The 22,598-nt window shown below is 37.2% G+C and overlaps 1 protein-coding gene across 1 annotated transcript in view; it reads right to left on the reverse strand.

Annotated features, from left to right (window-relative positions):
- LOC135294941 (uncharacterized) overlaps window positions 1-22,598 on the reverse strand; it is a 326,225-nt gene that overhangs the window by 297,350 nt on the left and 6,277 nt on the right. The window contains exons 3-10 of the mRNA XM_064410887.1: window positions 21,662-21,788; window positions 20,780-20,880; window positions 17,463-17,589; window positions 10,097-10,222; window positions 7,393-7,532; window positions 4,031-4,140; window positions 1,223-1,458; window positions 827-857 (exon numbers count right to left, since the gene is read on the reverse strand). The gene's annotated coding sequence lies outside the window, so the exon portion shown is untranslated. The remainder of the gene's footprint in view (window positions 1-826; window positions 858-1,222; window positions 1,459-4,030; window positions 4,141-7,392; window positions 7,533-10,096; window positions 10,223-17,462; window positions 17,590-20,779; window positions 20,881-21,661; window positions 21,789-22,598) is intronic.

Here is a 22,598-nt window from a genome sequence, read left to right on the forward strand (position 1 = left end):
TACAGTGTTTAAGAACAATATCTAGAATTTGTTGTAAAGCAAGCAATAAATAATTTCTTTCCATAAGAAATAATTCAATTCTATTTCACTAAGAAGGATTTCAATTAAATATTACAGGAGAAACTTATCATTCTCAATGTACAGGCAGAGACTGTGTCACTGCTTCTGCTAGAAGGGGAAATTGTCAGAAGGAAAAATAACAAATACTAATGCCAGAGTTCTAAGCTTGTGTAGTCAAACATATGAAGAATGAGAGCACTAGAGCCTCTCTGAAGATTTTCAAGTAAATAAAATTTTCATGAGCCTATTTTTTTTCTGGGAAAATTGTTTCAGGAGAGTTCCAGTGAGGAATCTGCTGGAATGGATTTGGCTTGCTTGCAAAAACTCTGATGTGAAAATAAATGCTTTTTTTCCTGACATAGATTTGGTAACTTTTTGAGAACAAAATATTGTGCTTGTTGCTGCAAGGGGAGTGGGGGAAGGTCAACATCAAAGAACAGCAAAGACAAATACTGCACCAAAAATCTTGATCTTCAGAGATCCCTTTAGCACAGTATTTATAAAACAAAAACAGCTAACAAAACACAATTATACAATAGACTGGGAAAGAAAGCTGTCATTTTGCCAAGTGACACATGAGATCCTTTTGCTAACAGGATAAATCGGTGACACATATAGTTTAATAGTTTAAGTTCAAGAACAACTACATATTTCTTTTTAAAGGTACAGCACAGTGAAATTATATTACATAATGAAATTGCTATTTTCTACTTTTAAAACAGAATTTTAACTGTTTCCAAGTAATGACATAACTACATGTTCATACCTGTACACCTGCCACTACACATATTCCCTTTCTGGGGAAAGAAAAAAAAAAAAAGGACAAATAAATTAAAATTAGAAAGAAAACACATTGTGGAAGTGTTCATCACCAAATTCATGTTTAATAAAGAAGAAATGAATACATGCAGAAATAGATATTTTATAAGACAGAAATAAATGCTTTTCCTCCGTGAGTAATTGATTCATTGTTGACAATGTAAGACAAATTGATGGGGGGGAGCACAATCTGGGGTATTTTAGAAATACTTAGAGAAAACAGATGGAAAAGTGTTTTTTGGCAGGTGGCTGTGATTCTAGATGTAGACAGATGATAAGGGGCAAATAAACATTCTAGAAGAGCAAATGGACATGCATCTCCTTCAAATGCACCTGTGCTCACCTGGGACAAGAACTCTGCTGCCGCTGTTGGCACTTGTCATCAAAAGCACTGCTGTTGATGGTGTCCAAGGAAACTAAATTCTGTGCTCTCTTCAGGAGATCTCATGCTCCACTTAGACATATTACTTCCAAGAAATTAATAATAATTTCCAGAGTGGAAAAAACATACAATGAGCAGGATTTTTTGTCTCAAACTTCTATTTAAAAAAGGGGATTTCATACTTCCCCATCACAGACCTAGAAAAATCAAGTGGCAAAAATTTTGACTTAGAAAAAGTCAATGGAAAACAAAATAGTTCTCATCTAAAACAAGGATATCAAGCATGATGAAGTTACAGATCAAAGGACATCACATGTTCTGGTAAAATTTGCTTCTCTAGCCTAAAATGACCACAACAGTGTCACTACCTGAAAATGTACATAATTTTTAAATGAACTGAAAGACCTTTTAATCCATAAAAATGTGACTTACTTTTTCTCTAGAAAGACCAGTGACACAAAAATACAGAATAAGCATCTAAGAGAGGGAGTTTTGCATCTGTTGGTTTAGGGAGGGGGAATCTGGAAGGTGCAGGCATGGTTTCTGGTTTGTTTGTTTCAATTCCAGGTTCTACAGTAGTGTAAAGGATTATACCAGAGCCAATAATTACAACCTTTTCCAACATATTCCTATCTATCCTATATTAATACAGGCTTCAAAGACTACTTTAATGATGCCATACATCTGACCAGTTTCCATGGTACTATAGGCACCAGGATGAAGCTCAATAAAGACAGTATTTAACAGGCAAATAAATGACTTGACGACAGAGCTTGATATGCAGATTTCTAAAGCTTGCAGATTGTTAATGCCCAAAATCTAGCCTTAAATGAAAGTAAAACATTGGCCTCATTTTGGATTTCCCAAATCCGTAGACAAATAATTCCAATCTTTCCCAAGCACAAAGCATTTAGAGACGGGGTTGTTGCTATTGTGGGAATAAAGATTTTTATTCTGTGCAGCATTATTTGAGGCTTTTCTCTTCAAAAATGCCTATAAATGAATATTGTTTTGAGGTTTTGCAAAAAATTTGCAATCAAACACAGGCAGTCCTACTAAACTAAAACTAAAAAAACCATCACCCAAACAATAGCTCTGTAAAATACCTTCAGGAACCTAAGTTAAATGAAACAATTTCATTTTGATAATCCACATAAATTACCTACCAAAAAGAAAAAGTTCTTGTTGGCTTAAAAGATGGCACCATTATGATTTGGTTAATCTCATAGTGTCTTTGCAAGCTGTTCATGTAAAACCTCTGGTAAAAAGGCAGCCAGTGATGGATGAAACAGGTCTAATTACATATCTCTTTGTAGGTTTGTCAAATGCATAAATATTACACAAAGAAAATGGCTGTGTGATAAATTATAGCAAATTACTATAATAAAAAAAGTTTACTTTTGTTTTTGATAATCAGTAAATTAATTGTGTTTGTTGCCAATTTAAAATGTATAATTAGTACTACATCTGTGTCATTTAAATCAGCTAAGCAATTCTCATTGTATCATTACTGGAGGAATCTGAAGTGTACTTAATGTATTAATGATTCACAACAGGGAAAAATTCTCATTAGTGGAAACTTTTGCATAGTCAATAACCAAGAAAATTAGTAAATAAATAAATGAGTTTTCCACTAGCCTATGAATTCCATGTAAGCTAATAAATACTTGGTAGAAGGGTAAACCTCTCAAAAAATAAATTAGATATATATCAAGGGTGGATGTTTGCAAAAGGCACAGACACAAATGTTTTTAAAAATGGAAATTTTGAAAAATTAAATAGATAACTAACATGTTAATAATTATAAACTAGGCAGAATACAATGGTTTTACCTGTCCTCGCTACCAAATCAGTCATGCATTTAAGCCTGGTTGAAAATTATACAGATTAGCAGAATTTCAAGGATTCAAGCTGTTCATAATATTCTGCTTGCAGAAAAGAGGAAGGAGTGAGCAGTGAAGCACATAAATACAATATTTCAGTGCACTAAGACAGCCCTACCTGCAAATCTCAGCAGGAACATGGCTGGGACGAGGTTGCTCACTGAGGGTGTGAGCAATGACCAGAGACCACCTTATATTTGGCCAGCACCACTTTCTTGCCCCTTTGCAAAATAGGCAAATTCAGGCAAATCCATAATCACAGAATGTGCTGAGTTGGAAGGGACCCAGCAGGATCATCAAGTCCAGCTCCTGGCCCTGGACAGGACAGGTCAAGAATCCTGTGGTACCGAGGATCAGGTATGCAAGGACAGACAGAAGATGAAGCCCATTGCCAGCCAAAGACCTCAGATGGCTCAAGGGCCATTTGAGTGAGGGCCTCACTGTCACCTTTAATGTGTGCCATAAAAGAAATCATAACACTGCAGAAATCAATCAACTTATCCAACTATTTGAAACTGCTACACTCTTAACCTGGTTCAAAGTATCTTTCTGTATTAGTTACTCTAGGTGCTTTTTAGGATCCTAAAGGGCATAAATAAATGAAAAAAATACAACCAAATATAGACATTGGTTTCTGTACCTCTCTAAAATAAGATTTATGGTCACTTAGGTTTGCAACTTTTGAATTCAGACACAAGATTAGACACAAGACTGGAAGATCTAGAACTTTATCAATCTTCTCTGCATCTTGTACTGTTTCTTTCTGAAAAATAGCATTCTTGACAAAAAAAAAAAATCATGGAATTTCTGGTTTGAGCAATCACTGTCCTGACTTTAAATACATGTATTTTCAGCAAACCAAGAGAATAATTTCAATAAAACTGACCCATCTACACAGCTGAAAATCCAGGAGTTTGGCTTCTAAAGAATGGCTTCTAAAGTTTTCTTCTAAAGAATGGGAAAAGCGAGTATAGTTTAATCTCATTGAAAATAAACCTTAAAAAAAAAAAAAAAAGTTGATTTTTTTTTTCTAAAATTTCCAAGTCTAGTTAAAAGTTAGCAGAGCTGGAAACAAAGACTACAGTGAAAACAATAATTGAAAAAGGCAACAAAACAACTCCGTAATTTTAATTAAATAAAGGTAAGTGTGATAGTAGTCTTTCCAAACCCTGTTGTTTCAAATTATTCTTGGAAAATATTAAACATTTCCCTTTTCTTTACCAAGTAGTATAGAATCATTTAGGGCACTGAAATGAATAGGAAAAGTTAGATTATTGCACACAGATGAAAAAAATTACTGTGTGACTAAACCCACTACAAATTATTCTCTTAGTTCTCTAATTTACTTCATGAGAAAAGCCAGAGATTAAAGCAAATATTTGTGGAATGGATCACATTTTCAAAGACTATAAATAGGTTGCGATAAATACAAACAAAATCAGTGTTTTCTTTCAGGCTAGAGCAGGAAATGAAATAACTCTTCCACTTCCCTCAAAAACTGGGGAGAGAAATTTCTAGAGAAACTGGAGCAGTTTTTGCACCTCATGCCAATTTCAATGACCAGGCCCCAAGTTAGAAGTGGTGTTCTGACTGAGGTAAGGGATTTGGGGTCAAAATCTAAGGTCACTTCAGCAGGATGAAGGTTGCCATGGAAAACAGAACAAGAAAAATCAGAGTCCCCATGTAAAAGAAGGCAGGACCAACTCTAGAGGAAGATGTTGGCTGGTTTGTTCTTTGAAATGCTGTGTGGATGTGTGTTTATATGCTGTAAGTTTATTTTTGTGTTTAGAAGGAATAAAACTGGAAACAACATTGAAGACTCCTTCAAGTCTTCTAAACACAAAAAATTTATCTTGCAAACTACCACTAGGACATTTATTCATAAAACAATAAATTTTAAAAATGCTTACAATACAAAGCTTGTGTTTTGAAAGAGCCCACTTTCTCACTGGAGTAACGTGCAATTCCTATAAGGAATCAAGTGCAATGCTTTTCTCAAGGGCCTTTTGAGTGGATTATTTATTGCTGTTTCCTGTTCAAGTTTTTATGGGCAGGTCAAGTGCCAGAGTGTTGCTCTGCTCTGTCTGCCAAGAATGATAAAAGCTGGACTCCAGTGTGACAACAGGACCATATCTAATGATTAAAGCAAGCAGTGCATGGATTGCAGAGGGGTCTCCCCCCCAACCCACTCACCCCCGATTTTACTAATCTAACAGACAAGATCTTCATGGAACAGTAAACAGTAGGAACAACATCAATACTTATTTAGAATGGATTCTTTTCAAATTTCATTTTTCAAATTTTCTTTTTCCTTTCTTTTTTAAAAAAGTAAATAAATACAAAAGAATGTATTCTGTCTTCCAATTTAATCACATAGCGGCAATGGGGACTAAAGACCTCTTTCACAGCCATGAGCGAGTCGCAGTCATGCTGCTCTACTTGAATCCCCCATGCTGTGCTGTCAGTGACCTTAGTGGTGACCTGAAGTAATGGTTATACTTCTTCTTTTTTTTTGTCCTTAGGAGTAACAATTCAGCCTCTGTATTCTAGGCATTAGTTCTGTGCTTCCAGTACTGAACAGAGACCAATCATTATACCAGTGAGCATTTGTTACATCTTCTTACACAGTCAGAGTTTCAATGCAAGTTCATTTGAAGACAGACACAACATGTACAACCCATGATTTACTTAAGGTGTCAATGGCAGGGGTAAATTTATTTTCCTTCAGCACAGCAGTAAAGTGGATCACTTGCTTCCCATTGTAATCAGTTCCACAATTGGGAGACTTTTGAAGACATTCACTTATTAAATCAGAGCTTTTTTGGAAGAACATCAACTACTCCAGACAACATTCAATCCTATACTATATAATGAAAATTGTCATACACATTTACATTTGCAATGAATACAAAACAAACAAACATACAAAAAAAAAAACCAACAAAAAACCCACAACAAATGCAAATAAAACAGAAGCCTTGCAATACTTAAAAAGACTTCAGAGTCTCAAAGTTTTTATAATATTGTCATCTCTTTCCAGTTCTGGGTTTTCCATTAATTCTGTTCTTCTTTTGGAAGTTCAGAAGATAAGTAAACTAAAAATGTGTATATATATATATATATATATATATATATATATATGTGTGTATGGTTTAAAACATCTAATCCCTCATGTTGGATGAAAGCAAGCTGAACCTCTGCAGATGTTAATGAAGATTTAACTGGGAGGAAGGTGCATATAAATAAAAAGCATATGGAATGGTGCAACAGTAAACACAATAAGAGCTCAATGCAGATCTGGACACAATAGAATTTAATCTTTTTTACACTTATACGATTCCCCATAAAAGTGAACTCAACCATTCGAGGTTTAATACATGTAGCTTATATTTGTTGACCAAACCATGACCTGAAAATAGCATAAAGACTATTTTCTTTGTATCAAAATGGTACCCCTTATGCATAACTTTTGGTTATTAAAAATTTATGTATTAAACAAACTAAATGTTAAAGCAGGATAAGAAGATACTACTCTTTCATGTGTGAAAGGCTACATTAGCTCAGAAACAGAGAGGAAACTGTCTTTAGAAATACTTCAGTGGATGCTATTAGAACATCAGAGGTAAAAAGTGTGAGTACCTTGTGGATCTGAAATATAAAAGGCCATATTCAAAATTATAGATAAGGAAACTGGGCAGAAAAAGCAGAATAGGAGCTGAGTCTGTTCCCTTGATGCTCTGTCTCATTTTCAATTTACATTTCACAAACAAACTAAAAATAATAAGAATGTAAATGTTGCTTCTCTGCACAGGAACTCAGGAAAAAGTAAGACTGCCATATGTAATAAAAATCAAATATAAATCATGCCTTTGAATTGGAAGACAAAGAGTGCTGAGTTACTACTCAGCAATAACCACAATAACTAAAATGATGGTAGGTGTTTCCTCAGCGGAGAATGTTCTTCAAACACTACCCTGGAAAACAGAAGTTTGCATATTGCAGAAATAAGTGGGTAATTTTTTCCAGAATGAAGTAGCACTTCTACAAATATTTTTGTGTTTTATTTCTTTAATATCTTGTTCATTAATAGCCTTAACTCTGTGCTTGACCAGGAAGGAGAATGCATACTTCATCTTTATTCTCTTTGAACATTCCAAACTATAAGCTAGAGTGAATTGTTTTCTAGCTACTGGCATAAAATGAGTAAAAAAAAAAAAATCACACAACCAACTACAAAAAAACACTTACCTAGGAGTCAAGAAAAGAGGGGAACTTGGCAAGCAAGATTAGTAGCTGGCAAAGTCAAAGTTGAGATGCTTTCTTTTTTTCTTATCTGCTAGGTGCTGACAAGATGTGCGTGATGCCAGTGACCACAGAAAATGTTTTACCTGGAATATTACAAGAGATCAAGGCCTCCAAATGGCAAAATGGGATGATAGCTTTGTAGTCAGGAAAAATGGCATGTACTCTGGCACAGCAGAAGGCAACTAGTTAAGAAAAGTAAGGTAAGGAGGACTCGAGTGTTGGTAGCCCATTTGACAGAGCACTGTAACCACCAGAGCCAGCTGGGCCTGCAACATGACAGGACGAGTGCCACTGTGCATGGCCATCTGGAAGGGTGCCATTTATGGGGAAGATGAGTTAAAATCAGGCTGGTGACAGAAAACAGCTACCAGGGGAAGCAGGGGAGTTGTGGGACTCTTTTCTGGGAGGCCTCTGCAGGACCACAGCTTGCTTAAACCCAACAGAATAAAAGCTGGCAGTACCTGAGAGTGCTTTGTATTCCTACACTGAGGGTAAACACCAGGCAGAGACAGACAAGAACTAAAAAGCAATTGGGCTAAACACCCTGAAGATGTCTCAGGTAGAACTCTCTATAAAGCCCAAATAGCCCAAGGGCCACTGTGACATCTGCCAAAAACACCTCCTCCCTTAAAACTACACTCAAGCAAAATAAATAAATAAAGCCTGTCATGTACTTCTGCTACAGAATTACTTTTTAAAAGAGTGGATTAGTCAAGATAAATCTGAAATTCAAGCACCCAGACAGTTTTCATCTCAGAAGTAGTAGTTTGGTCTTAATGGGCCAAACATCCTTGAGTTTAAGAGAAATACTGTTCTTCTTTATCCAATTACTGTATTTAATGCCCAGTATAGCAATGAACTTCTCTCAGAATTTATTTGAAAATAAGTATGTTTCCGTCACCCAGTTAGGCAGACTTCTTAAATAGTAAGAACCACTATGAGGAAATAGACCCCTTTTTTAGAAAGAAAACCTAAACCCCTAAAATTTAACGTAACCTTGTAATTTGTAAACTGTGCTTGCCTGCTATGATATATTATACAGCAGATAACATGAGACAGCATTGCTTAATTTCATTTGCTGCCATCTTGATCCAGAAATGCTTGATTTCAAAATATCCTAATTTCTAATTCAAAGATGAAACATCTATGTGGACACAAAATAATTTCTAAAACAGGAGTGATAAAACATTATATTTGATTTTCTTTTGTCACAATTAATAGATCAAAAAATACCAACTGAGCTACCTAATATGGCTCCCTGAACTTTTTGGTTCATTCCCTATATGCATTCAAAGTGGTTTTTCCAGTCTATCTATTAATGTCACCAGCAATATGAACTTTCACCACTTCTCTTGGAAAGTACGTCATGGTCTGATAAAACCTTTAATGGCATGATAATTTAGAGCAGACATCAGGAAAAGTAGATTTAATTTCAGAGTCATCTTATTGTACCTCATCCTCTGCTATTTATCTTCCTCCATAACACTTTCTATACTCAGAGATGGTGTGCATCACCTTGTCCTGTTTAGGTAACTAAACTGCATTTTAGGGGGCCTGGATTTTTGGTTTCTACAGAAAGTGGAGAAAGCCATTTTGTCTAAGGGCCAGTAAACAACAGGCTGGTCCAGCTCTTTTGGAACACAGATGCTGAAGTATCTTTGAACAGTGGTGACATGAGTGCAGCTGGAGTGGATGCCCACTGAAGGCTGGATGGCAAGAGTTGATCCCTACACACATCCAGAGAAGAAGAACCTACATTTTACAAAACCTACATTTTTGTGTGTGAAACCTGTAAATTGCTGATGTGCCACTAACCAGTGTGCCAGTGAGTACATGGAGCCTGACTGCCACAGTTTTGTAAGCACAAGAAGGCATTAAATACAACACTGGTAACTTCTTGTGTGTAGTGCATGCATGAGCACATGTGTGGATATATCTGAGATATTAATGCAACACAAACCTGAAACTAGAAACATATATTGCAATGGCAGCCAGCAATGAACTGTGCAAAATAAGTGAAGTGAAGCAGTTCTGTAATGTGCCTGTACACAAGGCTATACAGACTTTGTGGTTCTGCATTATAGAACCTGCCACAAAATCTACCCCAGTCAGGAAACTGTTCCAGAGTCTAGAAGATGATTTAGTATTTTAAAATACAAACTATGTTTCCCAGCTCTTTCCAGTCACCAAGACAGTTTAGGCAGTTCTTGTTCCACTAGTAGCTCAGTGCACTGGATGGGTATGTTTGTTTGCATGGCTGTGCTACAAAGCCAACCTAGTAATTGGTGTGAGTGAAAAAGAAAATCCAAAAAGATATTTTTTCCTCTGCTCCACAGGGTTACTTTTTCAGCCAGATCTGTTCTTTTACTAAAGCCAGAAGATAGCAGCTACAATGAAAAAGCAGAGATGGGTTGCCAAAGCAAATGCTGCTTAAGTGTTGCTGCTGTGTGTGTGTATCACAGTCATAGATAAAAATATATGTATGCTGATATGTATAAATATATCTGTGTAGGTATGTGTGATATGAATATAAATGTGTGTATATATATATATTATGTACAAATTGACACACAGTATAAAAAAACCTATTCTAAACCAATTTCTAAGGTCCCCTAGTCTTAACATTTGCACTGTAACAGACATTTACCTCAACAGCAGCATTAGCTCTTCAGGCTCATCCCCTTCCCACTGTTTTTCCTTGTTCCCAGTCATCACATTTTTTGAAGAAACTCGATATGTTTGCCATCAAACTTTCCAAAGTTGTTGATGAATTCTGGAGAGGAAACAAAAATAATTATACAGTGTTTTATCTGCATATTAAAAAGGCAAAACAAACAAACCCCACCCAAACGTTTTGCCTGTGAGAATAAGGAAAGTCTTAGATGATTCCTATTCAGGTCAACACGCTTACAAAATATCTGACAATGTCATCCTGACCTCTACTGGAAACCCTCAGCATTTGCAGGATTAAATTGTGGATCATCAGCAAATCCAGAAGAAATAATTTAAAGATGTAACAAGTACTTCCCAGCATCTTTTCTACATTAATTACCAGACACTACAGGTAATCATAGCAGAGAGCTGCAACACTACCAGCAGCTAAAGAGGATGTAAAAACAAAGCACTTTGTAATGTTCCAACAAGCTCACCTCTACAGCTGGGTTATATCCTCCCCAACTATATACAGAGTTCAGCTGTTGCACTCACTTTTAATCTGATCATTTCTCTGTATCCATTTTCAAATGTCCGTCAAGGTAATGAAAAAGCAAGTCACAACAGCTACAAACATTCCCATCATATAATGAGTTCCTAAAGCCCTTAGTGTTTAGATGATTAAGTTGAAGTTCAACGTGGCATTCAGAAACAGGCAAGAAACTTATCAACTTCTAAAATCTCAGGTACTTACAAAAAGAATTATTAACCCTTCCAGATTTGTACCAGAAATCACAAATGTGGTGCAATGACAAATCCTGGAAGAGGTTAGAAAACTTAGCGCCTGGAAACTGTAATTGAAATGTGTATTTCTGCATTTCAGTGCAATCACATCATTTGCTAAAACATTAGGAGTGACATCAAACCTCCTGGAATGGTTGCATTTAGGCTCTCTACTTTTCTCAATACATACAAGCAATTTAAGCCTGTGAGAGGCTTGTAAAACTTTTCCAGTATTTTGACCTATTTTGGTGTCTGCTAAAGCAAATGCTATAGGTGAGATACAGAATTGTTCTACTCTGCTTGTATCAGACACATAGAAAGCCAGAGCTCCTCATCCCAGCTGGGACTGCTCTTGCAAAATCAGTACACACCAGGGGAGGTCTGAGCTGGTGCAACCCACGGCAGCTCCAGGGACCCACGAGGAGACAGACAGTCAAGGTAGATGTAAGTCCTGTGAGGAGCAGCTGAGGGAACTGGGATGGTTCTACCTGGAGAAGTCATCTCAGGGACACCTTATCACTCTCTACAAATACCTGAAAAGTGGGTGTAGAGAGATGAGGGTCAGTCTCTTCTCCCAGGCAACCAGTGACAGGAAAAGAGGACATGGCCTCAATCTGCACCAGGGAAAGTTGAGGTTGGACACCAGGAGGCATTTCTTCCAACAGAAAGGATTGCTAAACATTGGAATGGGCTGCCCAGGGAGGTAGGGGAGTCATCCTTCAATGGAGGTGCGCAAGAAATGACTGGACATAGCACCTGGTGCCATGGTCGGGTTGACAAGGTGGAGATGAATCAAAGGTTGAACCAAATGATCCTGAAGATTCTTTTCCAACATAAATGACTCTGTGACTGTGAGGAGCAGCAAAGGGAAGATCCTGCAGTAATGCACACACTGAGCAGCTGAAACCAGTCCCCAGCCACACAGGAGGTGTGTACTCTGCACACTCCCAATCAAAGCCACCTGAAGCCATCTGGACCATGCAAAAACACAAAGACTGGACACAGCACAGGAAATAGGGATTTTTGAAAAACTAGGGCTTGGCCTGCTGCAGAAACCAAAGCTTTGGCAGGGAGCAAGAACCTTTCTGGTAGGGGCATTTGACGAGAAGAGCATTGAAACCAGCATTATTTTAACAGAATGGAATGACTGGATGTAACCTGATATTTAAATGGTGCAAGCTCATATCAGTGCATATCCAAATGTTGCATATTCTCCCACAGAAAAATCTGACACTTTGGAGCTTTGGAGGCTGAACTGGGAGTGTGGGGGGGATCTCCTTCCTACCCTTACAGCTTATGGAGCATCTCACATGCCAGCTTTCTTCTTACATAACATAAGGTGACAAAGCTGCTTGTCACAAATCAGTTATGGAAGAACACAAGCTTACTAAATGCACCCTCAAATCAAGGGCAGGATTCTCCCTCAGTACCTAGACCAAAAGTTGTATTTGAGCTCTAATAAGAAGAAGCCTTATTTATTGGTGGTTGGGGCATAGGACCAAGAAATCTTCTGTGTTCCAAATCTGCAGCATACCAAATTCTTTACAGTTTTGAACAAGTCTGTGGCTCCATTTCTCCATCATATAAATAGGGATTATAGTATTTGGCTACCTCAGTCAGAGAATAATATATATAGTACTTTTGTTTTGTATTTAACAGGCTCTTACACTACAGGTTCTGCCATTTAAACCTGGAAATTTTCAGATTTCATTGAAAAGAAAGCATAGAAAAAGATGTGAAATAGAAAAATAAAGTTATTTTTACATTAGAATAACACAGCTTCAGGTCTGATGGCTTATATCAAAATATCCACAAGGGAGAATCAGAGAGATCCTTGTTTCTCCAACTGGCTTAGCAACAGGGGTAAACCAAACATCTCCCCAAATGATAGGAAACAAAGAAAACTATTCAGATTTAATTCTTTCTATATCTGTTAGTTTCATACACAACAGCTATTTCTCACAGAAAATTATGCCTTCAGAAACCCACAGAGCTCCATGCCTGAGGATACGGATTACTTGGAATGCTTCTTCCCACCATGCTCCAGAGGGAGTAATTCCTGTGGGAACCCACTCGGAAGCAACAACAAAGCCAAATATTGGCCTTTGAAGGAAGAGCAGGCACACTGTGGCTCTCCATGGAGCCACACATCACTCCAGAGGGCACCATGGACAAGTATGAGTGCTGAGGGGAGGGAATACACCTGGGAGCAGCTCCAGTGCTGCACCAAAGGCTCCAGGGCAGACTCCCGATGTGCATCCATGGCGACAGAGGTGGCATTCCTGCCAAGCCAGGCAACAAGAGAGGCTTTCCAGTTTCCACCCAATGTTAAATACAGGGAGACTTGGAGCCAATCATGACTTTCCCAAAGGACCTGCATGGTGATGCACTAATGTCAGGGCTGGAGACGGGGATCTGGAAGATCTGGGACGCAGGTCCAGTGCAAGCCAGCCATACAAGTTATGCACAGGCACCAGATTTCCAAAGGAGTACAAGCAGGTGCTAAATCCATATGTTTTTAATAACAAGCATGTTTGTGGTGGTACCTTTCACACTTTATTACTTGAAGCCTATCCAAGCACTCCCATGAGTGACATTCTCGTATCCTCATAAAGGAGAGGGACCACCTCTCACAGCATCCATGTCCCTTTTCAGACTTTGCAAGTTGAAAAGTCTCAAAAATACACATGCAGCAAAGAAGAGAAGGGAGGAAAAAACCTTTCAAGTCTCAGACCACTTTTGCACTATTTCTTGAACTGAAGCAGTTTCTCCCCTGAAAATTTACAAATCCAGTGGAAGTGTTTGATAAGGAGAAAGTGATAAGAAGGAAGAGATGTTCTAGATCAGAATATCTTAATAAAATAGTACTATTTATACTTTAAATACAAGCAACAAACAACTTTAAAAAAGAAGAGTAGATAATATTTAAATGTGAAAAGTTTCAAGTTAAAACAGTAAGATGCAAAGCTGGAAGTCAAGCCACAATTCCTTATGCACCAGCTGCTTAAATAAGATGGGGGTTATGGCCTAGAGTAGTCCTCTACCAGTAGGACTCCCAAACTTAAAAAAATATTTTCCAAAAACTCACTGATCATGCCATAGATTTAAACTACAAGGAAAACAAAGGGTACATAGAGATGCCTTGAACTACACACTGAAACTCAGAGAGGTTTTTCAAACCTCTTCCAAAGATTTCTTATGTTATCTTTTGAAAATCAAGAACAAGCAGATTCCCCAATAGCCAAAACTCAAAATCTTCAGCCAGCATCTTCAATTTTTTTTCAGTAATTATTTGGTAATTTAAATACAGAGAAGATATATAAGGAGCCTACTGTGATGGGGAAACTTAAGTATGAGTGTTCCAAATCTGAAACTGTAAAATTTTAATCATCTAAACTCCTTGTGTTGAGGCCATGAAAATCTCCCTGCATGTGGTTTTTTTTGGTTTTTTTTTTTTTTTTTTTTTTTTTTTGAGTTTCATTCTACTCTCTCTGCAAAACAAGCAATACTATTCTTTTTTCATCTCAGAGTCTTGTGTAATGACACAATAAAAAAATCAAGTTTTGCCTCTTTCCACATAAAGTGAGTCAGCAGAACCATAACTGTGGGTAGAGTTTTCAAGCACAACTACAATAAAAATAACACTCTAGTAATTTCTGTTTATTACTTTTTCTTAAGGGTCTCTAAGTATGAAGGAAGTAATATAAGGCATGTAGTAAGCCAGAATGTTTTGACAGTGGTTATTGATAAACTCTTTCCATATAAGCACAAAAGATGAATAATTTGTAACTGGCTACAGAATATATCTTTTAGACAATATGTCTATACATGGAACTGCTGTGCAGAGGGGAACAAAAGGCTTTCTAAATATAGCTGAACTGGGATGTAGATCACAGGACAGAGCCTATGATAAGCTGTAAGAGCATTCAAGGTAAGCACAAAATGGTTCAAAGAGCAAATCTCTGAGCAACACAACACTGTCAGTGCTCAAATTGTTTCAAGTGGACAATCTTGCCTATTATTTCTTCATAATGCTATTACACACATAATAGCCACTCTTCCCTGATGTATATTATATTTAAACATGTGCTACTGTATTTGCAGCATCTGCTTCCTCCTCAGGAGGAATTAGGAGAGGTAGCTTCTAATGAAATTGACTAAAGGAAAATTATCCAACCTTTCTATTTTTTTAAAAAAATTATTTAAAAAAAGAAAATTATTTTAAAAAAGAAAATCATATGCAAAATCATACTTATACGTAACAACAAGTTACACAACTGTGGAAAAAAAACCCAAAAAACAACAAACTAACAAAAAAACCAACAAAAAGACCCAAAATCAGCTGCACCATAGCTAGATTTTCTAATTTTTTTTCCCTCTTGAATCAGCATCTCCTCCTCACCACTTCCCACATAAAAGCTGTAGGATCATTTTTGCTGCATCATTATTCTTCTTCCTCTTGCTCTCCTACAATAAGGAACTCAAGGAAATATCAATCAAGATACCACCTTTCAAAATATATTTCCATGTCTGAATTTGCATGTACTGTAATATTCAGAAGCAGAGACCTGCCAAAAATGAATCCTTAATATGTACACATAAATCCACGCAGGGAAACCATCATCAAATCTGAAGCTGCAAGCCAGCTCTGGAAGAAAGCAATCTCTCCCAAGCCTTTTTGAACACTCAGGTGCATGATTTTTTTTTCAGACCATTCTGATCATCTTTCAGAAGTTCAGCACGCTTTGGCTCACCAGTGTTATCAAGTGGGACCTTAAGGCATTTTCAATGGGGTTGAAAGTACATGGGAAGCAAACAGATCAGAGAGCACAGTACAGAGAATGTTAAGGGTAAATTGCATTCATGTCACAAAGCATTTTTACTTTTTCAAGGAATCCAAGCTGCAGGCATTTTGCTGTCACTAAAATAAAAGATTTTTTCCTGAACATCACATTTGAAGAGCAGGATGTTTAAAAAGCACATTACAAAACAGCATCAGCAGCCACTACAATTTTTTTTAAATCTGAGGGTGAGGGGCAATACTATCTATTGCAGATCACATAAACCATATGGAAAAAAAAAAAAAAAAAAAAAAACAACAAAAAAAACCCCAAAAAAACACAGAAAAAACCCGTACAAAAAACCCTCTTTAAATTGTATGGAGCTGCAGAAACAAGGGTAGGTCGGATGAATTAAAAGTTGGGTTTTACCATTGTGCAGTTTGTGCTGGTATCTCCTTTCCCACCTTCCCTTTCAGTTCCTGGACAACTGAGTAAACGCATTTTATTTACAGTCTAAATTGTCCTCCTGCTGAGAAGGACAACATTGCACTCCTCAGCAGAACAAGATCAGTATATTATTTATAGACCAATTTTAATTATTTAATTTTTCACAAACCACTGAATAAAAAATACTAACCAAAAATACAAGCAATTTAACTGTCCCAATTTCTCCTTGTGCACACCTGGGAGGGAAATTCCCTGGGGTTCTACCGCCTGAGGAATAAAAAAGTTAACGCTACTCCTCAAAAAGAAGAGCATGTTGGAGGCTATCTGAAAGGTATGATGTTATATCACTGTCATAGACTAGTCTCAATGGTCTCTGAAATGCTTAGGAAAAATTAAAATTCACTTCTCCTAGGTAGCTCTAAAACTCATGCACCTACTTCTTAGATGGACAATAATTTTTTGTTACAGAGGTGGAGTTATGCAATCAGCTCTCTTGTGGAGAGCCACCTTTTATGTAACTAAATCAATTCCTCTATCAATCATCCATAAAAATAAATTAAGACTCCTTTTCCAAACTCTAGAAGAAGAATATTCATTTTCTTCTGTTTTGTTTTTATGACAGGACACAGCGTCTTATTGTTTAGAAAAGAGGAGTAATAGTAACCCTGTTTTACACATAAGCTCCAAAACAAATCTATTGAAGCTTCAACCAAAATGTTTTTCTCAGTCTTTGTGAAATAGAAATTAAAAATATATTAACTAAATACTGCTGAACAATACTTAAGAGAGCAAGCAGAGAAGATTCCAGTAAATAATGAAAGCATCAAACAATTGACAAGTTTTTCTACATTTAAACCAGAATAACCTCCCCTTTCTTCTGTGTCTCTGCTTCAGTATAGTTTTAAAACTAAATGGAGTATTTTAAATGACACTAAAACCCAACTGATTTATGAAACACACAGTATAAACAACATCATCTTGACAGGCCAGCACTAAAACATCTCATGGTGACTGGTTTGTGTCATTTACATTTTCCCCTTTCAGGGGAACAAAGATTTACAGGGCTTCATTTGAGTACTAACTTCTAGTACAGAGACAAAGTGGCTTAAGTGCCTTGTCCTGAATGGATGAAAATTGAAACCCTTTCAACAGAGCAAAGACTTGCAGTACATACAACATTTACAATTACTAATGACCAATTATCTGCTAATTAAACATAAGTGGCATTGCACACTAACCAATGGCTGTATTGGGGTATCACAACATTTCTTTATTCTAAATGGTAATTACTGCAAAGCTTAATGTAAGGCTGAGGAGGCAAAATTTGAATATTGGTGTGTAACTACTTACAGCTGAGTAACAGGAGGTGCTGAGACTGAAGGAAAAAACACATCTCTCCAATCTTATGTCTCACCGGGACATAAGATATTTTAATCACAATTTCAAGAAAGTATCTATATGGCCTGGGGATCCACAGCTGAAAAAGAAAAATTATGTCCACCACTTTTCCTTGAGGTTTTTCTTGTGGCTTTCTGGATAATTTGTCCTTTTGATATCTCATCTCTTATCACTTGCTTTTTCCTTCTAAAAAACTTGGAAATTTCCATGAAATTTATAGTAAAACCAAGATAGACCAGAGAGGGTGCAATAGATAGATAATATAGTTACTATAGAACTCTATATGTTCTTCAGTAAAGAGAAAGGTGGATTTGAAAATGCAAGGAAAGCTGCCAGATGCCTTGGCACAGTTTTACTGTGAAATTTGACATATATCTCAAAATATTTTGTTTTATTACTTTTCTGGCATAAGTTGAAATCTTTGTAAGAACTTAATATTTCTCTATCCTAAAAAAAGTACACTGAATGCAGGCAGTAGGAAAAGGGCTCAGGCACCTGTGCAGCCTTCCTTCCATTCTTCATCATAACACAGCACAGGAATGTACTCATGAAGGGATGGAATGGCAGGAGACACCATCCAACCAGAAGTCTGGACATGGGAGGCAAAATGAAGCATAAGGAAGAATAGTGAATAAACTTTGTGATTCTTACATAAAAGTGGGAGTCTTTGATTAGAGAATGCCAGGTGAATAAATATTTTAATCATTCTTCTGAGTGGTTCACATTGCAGTGAAGAAATAAATAAACATTTCTCTCATTTCCAAGAAAACTTTTTTTTTCCCCCATGGTACAAAATCCCAAACCTTGATATAATATCCTCATCTTTTTCTTCTAACAGGAGAGTTATTCTCAGAAGAAGAAAGTTCTTCCTAAAGTTTTGGAGCTATTCATGTGTCTGAACTCTTCCCTTACCTAGTTTCCCTCATATGAATTGTGAAAAGATCTCTCAGCCATATAAGTAACTTCATACTTTGATGGAGTTTTAAATTCCTAATTTCTTCTACACAAGGGTAAATCACTTTAAAAATAAGCATTCTTTGGCCAAAATCACATTAAAGCACAACATACTCAGCAGCTTCTCTTGTAAGTGATGGGAAAATGTACAAGAAAAGGTAGAGGGAAGAAGAAATGAAAAAAAAATCAGATAAAAGACATGAAGAAAAGCTTAAGGAAGGGGAAGCCATAGTTTCCTAGGGGTACAGGAAGAGTAAGTGAGTAGGTGTGTGTGTGCAAATAGCAGAAGATATACAGGGAAAAAGTAATGTAAAAGAATAAGGAGTCAGTTTGTTTTGCTTGTAAAATATATACTGATTTCTTTCCAGAAATGATATTTCGGGCTAATCAGTTACTCTGAGTTTTACATGCTGCTTGTTTGCTTTTTTTTTCTCAGAGCATGAAACAGATAAAATGCTGAAGAAGTTCTGATTCAAATTGATATCCCAAGACCTTGTTAGTAGTCAGTACAGAGAATTCCTCTGTAGCATGGAAAAATAAATATTTCTGTCTTTTTGTACCAAATCTGTTTTATGTCAGGCTATAGTTTAACTATTAACAGGACTCTGAGACGATTAATTCAACAGCAAGTCTCCTAACTCAGAAAATACTCTATATTTTATACTTGGGTTGCACAAAAACCATCTTCTAAAACAGGTACTGACAGAGACTAATAGTAGATGCTGTAACTTAATCTCAGAACCCCAATGATGTCAAACCTCTTGAGCATCATATACAGTTTATGGTAGGGTATTATCACAATCCTTCAATGGAATTACAGTTTTGTAACTAATCTCTGCCTATAAGTTACACTACACAGAAACTGTGAAGTCCAAATACAAAGAGGCCATAGGTGTGAATGATTGCACTTGAGTCTTTCCCCCAAACCATATTTCTAAGCCCCAGAGTGATAAATGGCACTGCAGTTATAAATGGGCCATAGGGTCAGTGGAACTAAAAGCTGAGAGTTCAAAGAAAAGTCACAATTCTTCAGAGTTCAGCAAAAGGCCAGAGACTGATGTTGCAATGCTTAATGATAGATGGCCAGGGTTGTTATGCTCCAATTAGAGAAGATAGGAGACCGGCAAACAACCATGGCAATGGGAATGCTACAGCCTCAGACCATCCACATCACCTTGAAGATCTCTAAGTGTTATGGCTTTCCTGCATTAGTCTAAAATTTTTCATTGACAGAAGCTTAAAAGTCACAAATAAACCAGCCACAAGATGGAAATTAACCACACAAATTTAGCATAAATTGATCACATCTACACAAGTTCACAAAACAACTCTGGAGTGTGAGGAAAGGGACTTTGTCATGAACAAGAACTATCACAGTACACTGAAGGCCAAATCTACTGACAATTTAGGTATCTAAAGGGAGAAAAAAATCAGGAACTAGAATTGAGGCACATGTGAGTTCAAAAGGCTGATTCAGAAATAAACCTGAACAGACACCTGAATCTCTACCTGTGCTACTCAGAGAAGTGGAGGCCAACAGCATCTTTCCTTCGTGGAAAGGGAACCACATTTAGACCATTTTCTTAGGCACTGAAACTACCAGATTCCAGACATATGCACATTTAACAATACACTCTTACAATTCAAGTGAACACCCTTCCCACCAGGAATGTTTTCCTTCCTGCACTAGTGTGCAGTTGGGAGATGAAAACTGGTGGATCTGTAAGGATTGCTGGCAGTAGGACCTGGCCTTTTGCCATTCCTGTGCAGGAAAGAAAGATAATTTAAATTCATTTAAACTCCAATATTACTTCTACTTTTTAGACAACAGACTAATTCATAAATAGTCACCATTGAAGTGAGGCCTGGAACAAATCTCCTTCCTGCTAGCTAAGATTCAGATTCCAGATAGGCTAAGCTAGAAAGATCTCCAGGCATCTCTAAAAAAAATTTTTTGAACAAACCTTCCAAGGGTTTGTTCATTGCTGAAAGCACCAGATTCCCAGATTATTCTTACTATGACATTTCATGGTTGAATTTTAAAGACCATGGTCTAAAATTGGATCACAAAAGTGATCATACAGAACGATTTGCAATTATGCGTTTAGAAAATCATCACTTTACAGAAAGATTTGCATTAGGAATTAAATTACATGCATTTTCTACATCCTGCTCTCCAAAAAAACCCACCAAATTAATCTTCGCTTATTACTTTTCATTGCATCTCTCAATAACAACAATAACAACAAAGAAATAGTTTTATGTTGAATATTTTTACATAAAATCTTGAACAGTAATGAGCCAAAAATAGATACCTATTTGTCAGAAGATTCTCGGAGACAGCACATAAGGAAATTTTGCATGAAACAGCTATTCAGGCTGCCTGAAAGTATTCTCCAGAGATATGTATCAGTGCCTACAATGAAATCACATAAACAGAATAATTGGTCATCATCGCTTTTGCATTATTGTCTTACATGACGGATTAAATGTCCTACTAATGCTAAACCAGTTCACCTATAAATGAATGATCAGGCCCCAAGATTTAAAAGAATTTACTCACCTTTAAACACTAGAGTTGCCACAGGAATAGGAAACACTGTTCACAATATCCAGAACACTTCTTAACATTTTTTTTTAAATATGACTCTTTGATTTCCCCTATCAAATCACTTTTTACTATGAGATTTCACCCTTGTTTTCAGAACTTAACTAAAAATAGTACAAATGTTCTTAAGTAAAACATTCATAAGGCAGGAAATGGGAAAATTAATTCCCCATCTCATTGATATATACAAACTGAACAGACTTTCTTTATGTGCTCATATAACATTTGCTAAATGAGAATTGACTCCCTTGCTCCAAATACTCAATGTGTAGCTATTTGGTTTTTCACTGCAGGGTCTCTACCTCTGGTTCATAAAGTTCCTGAACCACAAATTGTTGAAGGTTAGGAAAATATTCCTGGGAAGTTTTACTGTTAGCCGATCAGTTACACTTTCTTCCTTCAACAGCCAGTGCTGGTAACCACCAGGGATGGAACTCTGGGCTCTGTGGTCCCAGTAACCTTGGACTGGTTACAGTCCTGCAATCACACACACTGCATGTGCAGTTAACACTGCTGCCTTTACTTGCTTATGTCAGAAAACTGCATTTACTGCACCAAGTTTTTTTTTTAGTATGTTCTGGGTGCTTACCTGAGTGCAAGAAATTTGTCTTCATCTAGGTGTATATTTTGACATTTAAAAATAGTTAGAGGTAATTTTCCAAATAGGCCTTTCTCAGAAAGACAGAAAGCCCAACGGATCAATAAATTCTCTGCAACTTAAAGTAGAATAATTTAATTTTATTTTATTGAAATCACTGAAGCATATCTGAACACATACCTGGGTACAGCATGGGTAAATCGTGTTCAGTCTGATCTCATGGTTTGGGTGGGAAGGGACTTTAAAGCTCATCTTGTTCCAATACCCCTGCCAGGGAGAAGGACCTGTCACTAGACCAGAGCCCCAGGCTCAGAGACCCATCCAACTGGGCCTTGAACTTCTAGGGATTACTTCTAGGGATGGGGCATCCACAAGTCCCCTGGACAACCGGTTCCAGTGCCTCACATAGCAGAGAATTATTTCCTAATATCTGGTCTAAACCTACTTCCTCTCAGTTTAAAGCCATTCCCACCTCATGCAGTCACTACATACTCTTGTAAATAGCCCTCATGCATTCTGTAGGCTCCCTTCAGGCAACACAAGTCTGAAATTAGATCACCTCAGAGCCTTCCCAGGCTGAACAATCCCAATTCACTCAGCATTTCTGCACAGGAGAGGTGCTGCATTCCTCTGATCAACCTGGTGGCCCTTGACAGCAGTAGCACAGGCAGGGCAGACAAGGAGGCAAGGAGCAGGTGGCAGCTGTTTGATTAGAGGCCTGGAGTACACAGTGAGGGAATAAAGCAAGGAGGATGCAATGAAGGAGACAAGAGAGCAAGGCTAAAGTCACCTGGATGTGTCACAACAGATTGATCTATAGGAGGGAAAGTGGTTGCCATTTACTGAAATAAGAATCAGTTCACAGAAGTCCACTATCATGCAGTCATCCTCTATTTAGATACCCAATCTGTGGCTCATTTAGTGGGGA

This window comes from Passer domesticus, chromosome 2 (assembly GCF_036417665.1).
Source record: "Passer domesticus isolate bPasDom1 chromosome 2, bPasDom1.hap1, whole genome shotgun sequence".
Classification (NCBI taxonomy): Eukaryota; Metazoa; Chordata; class Aves; order Passeriformes; family Passeridae; genus Passer; species Passer domesticus.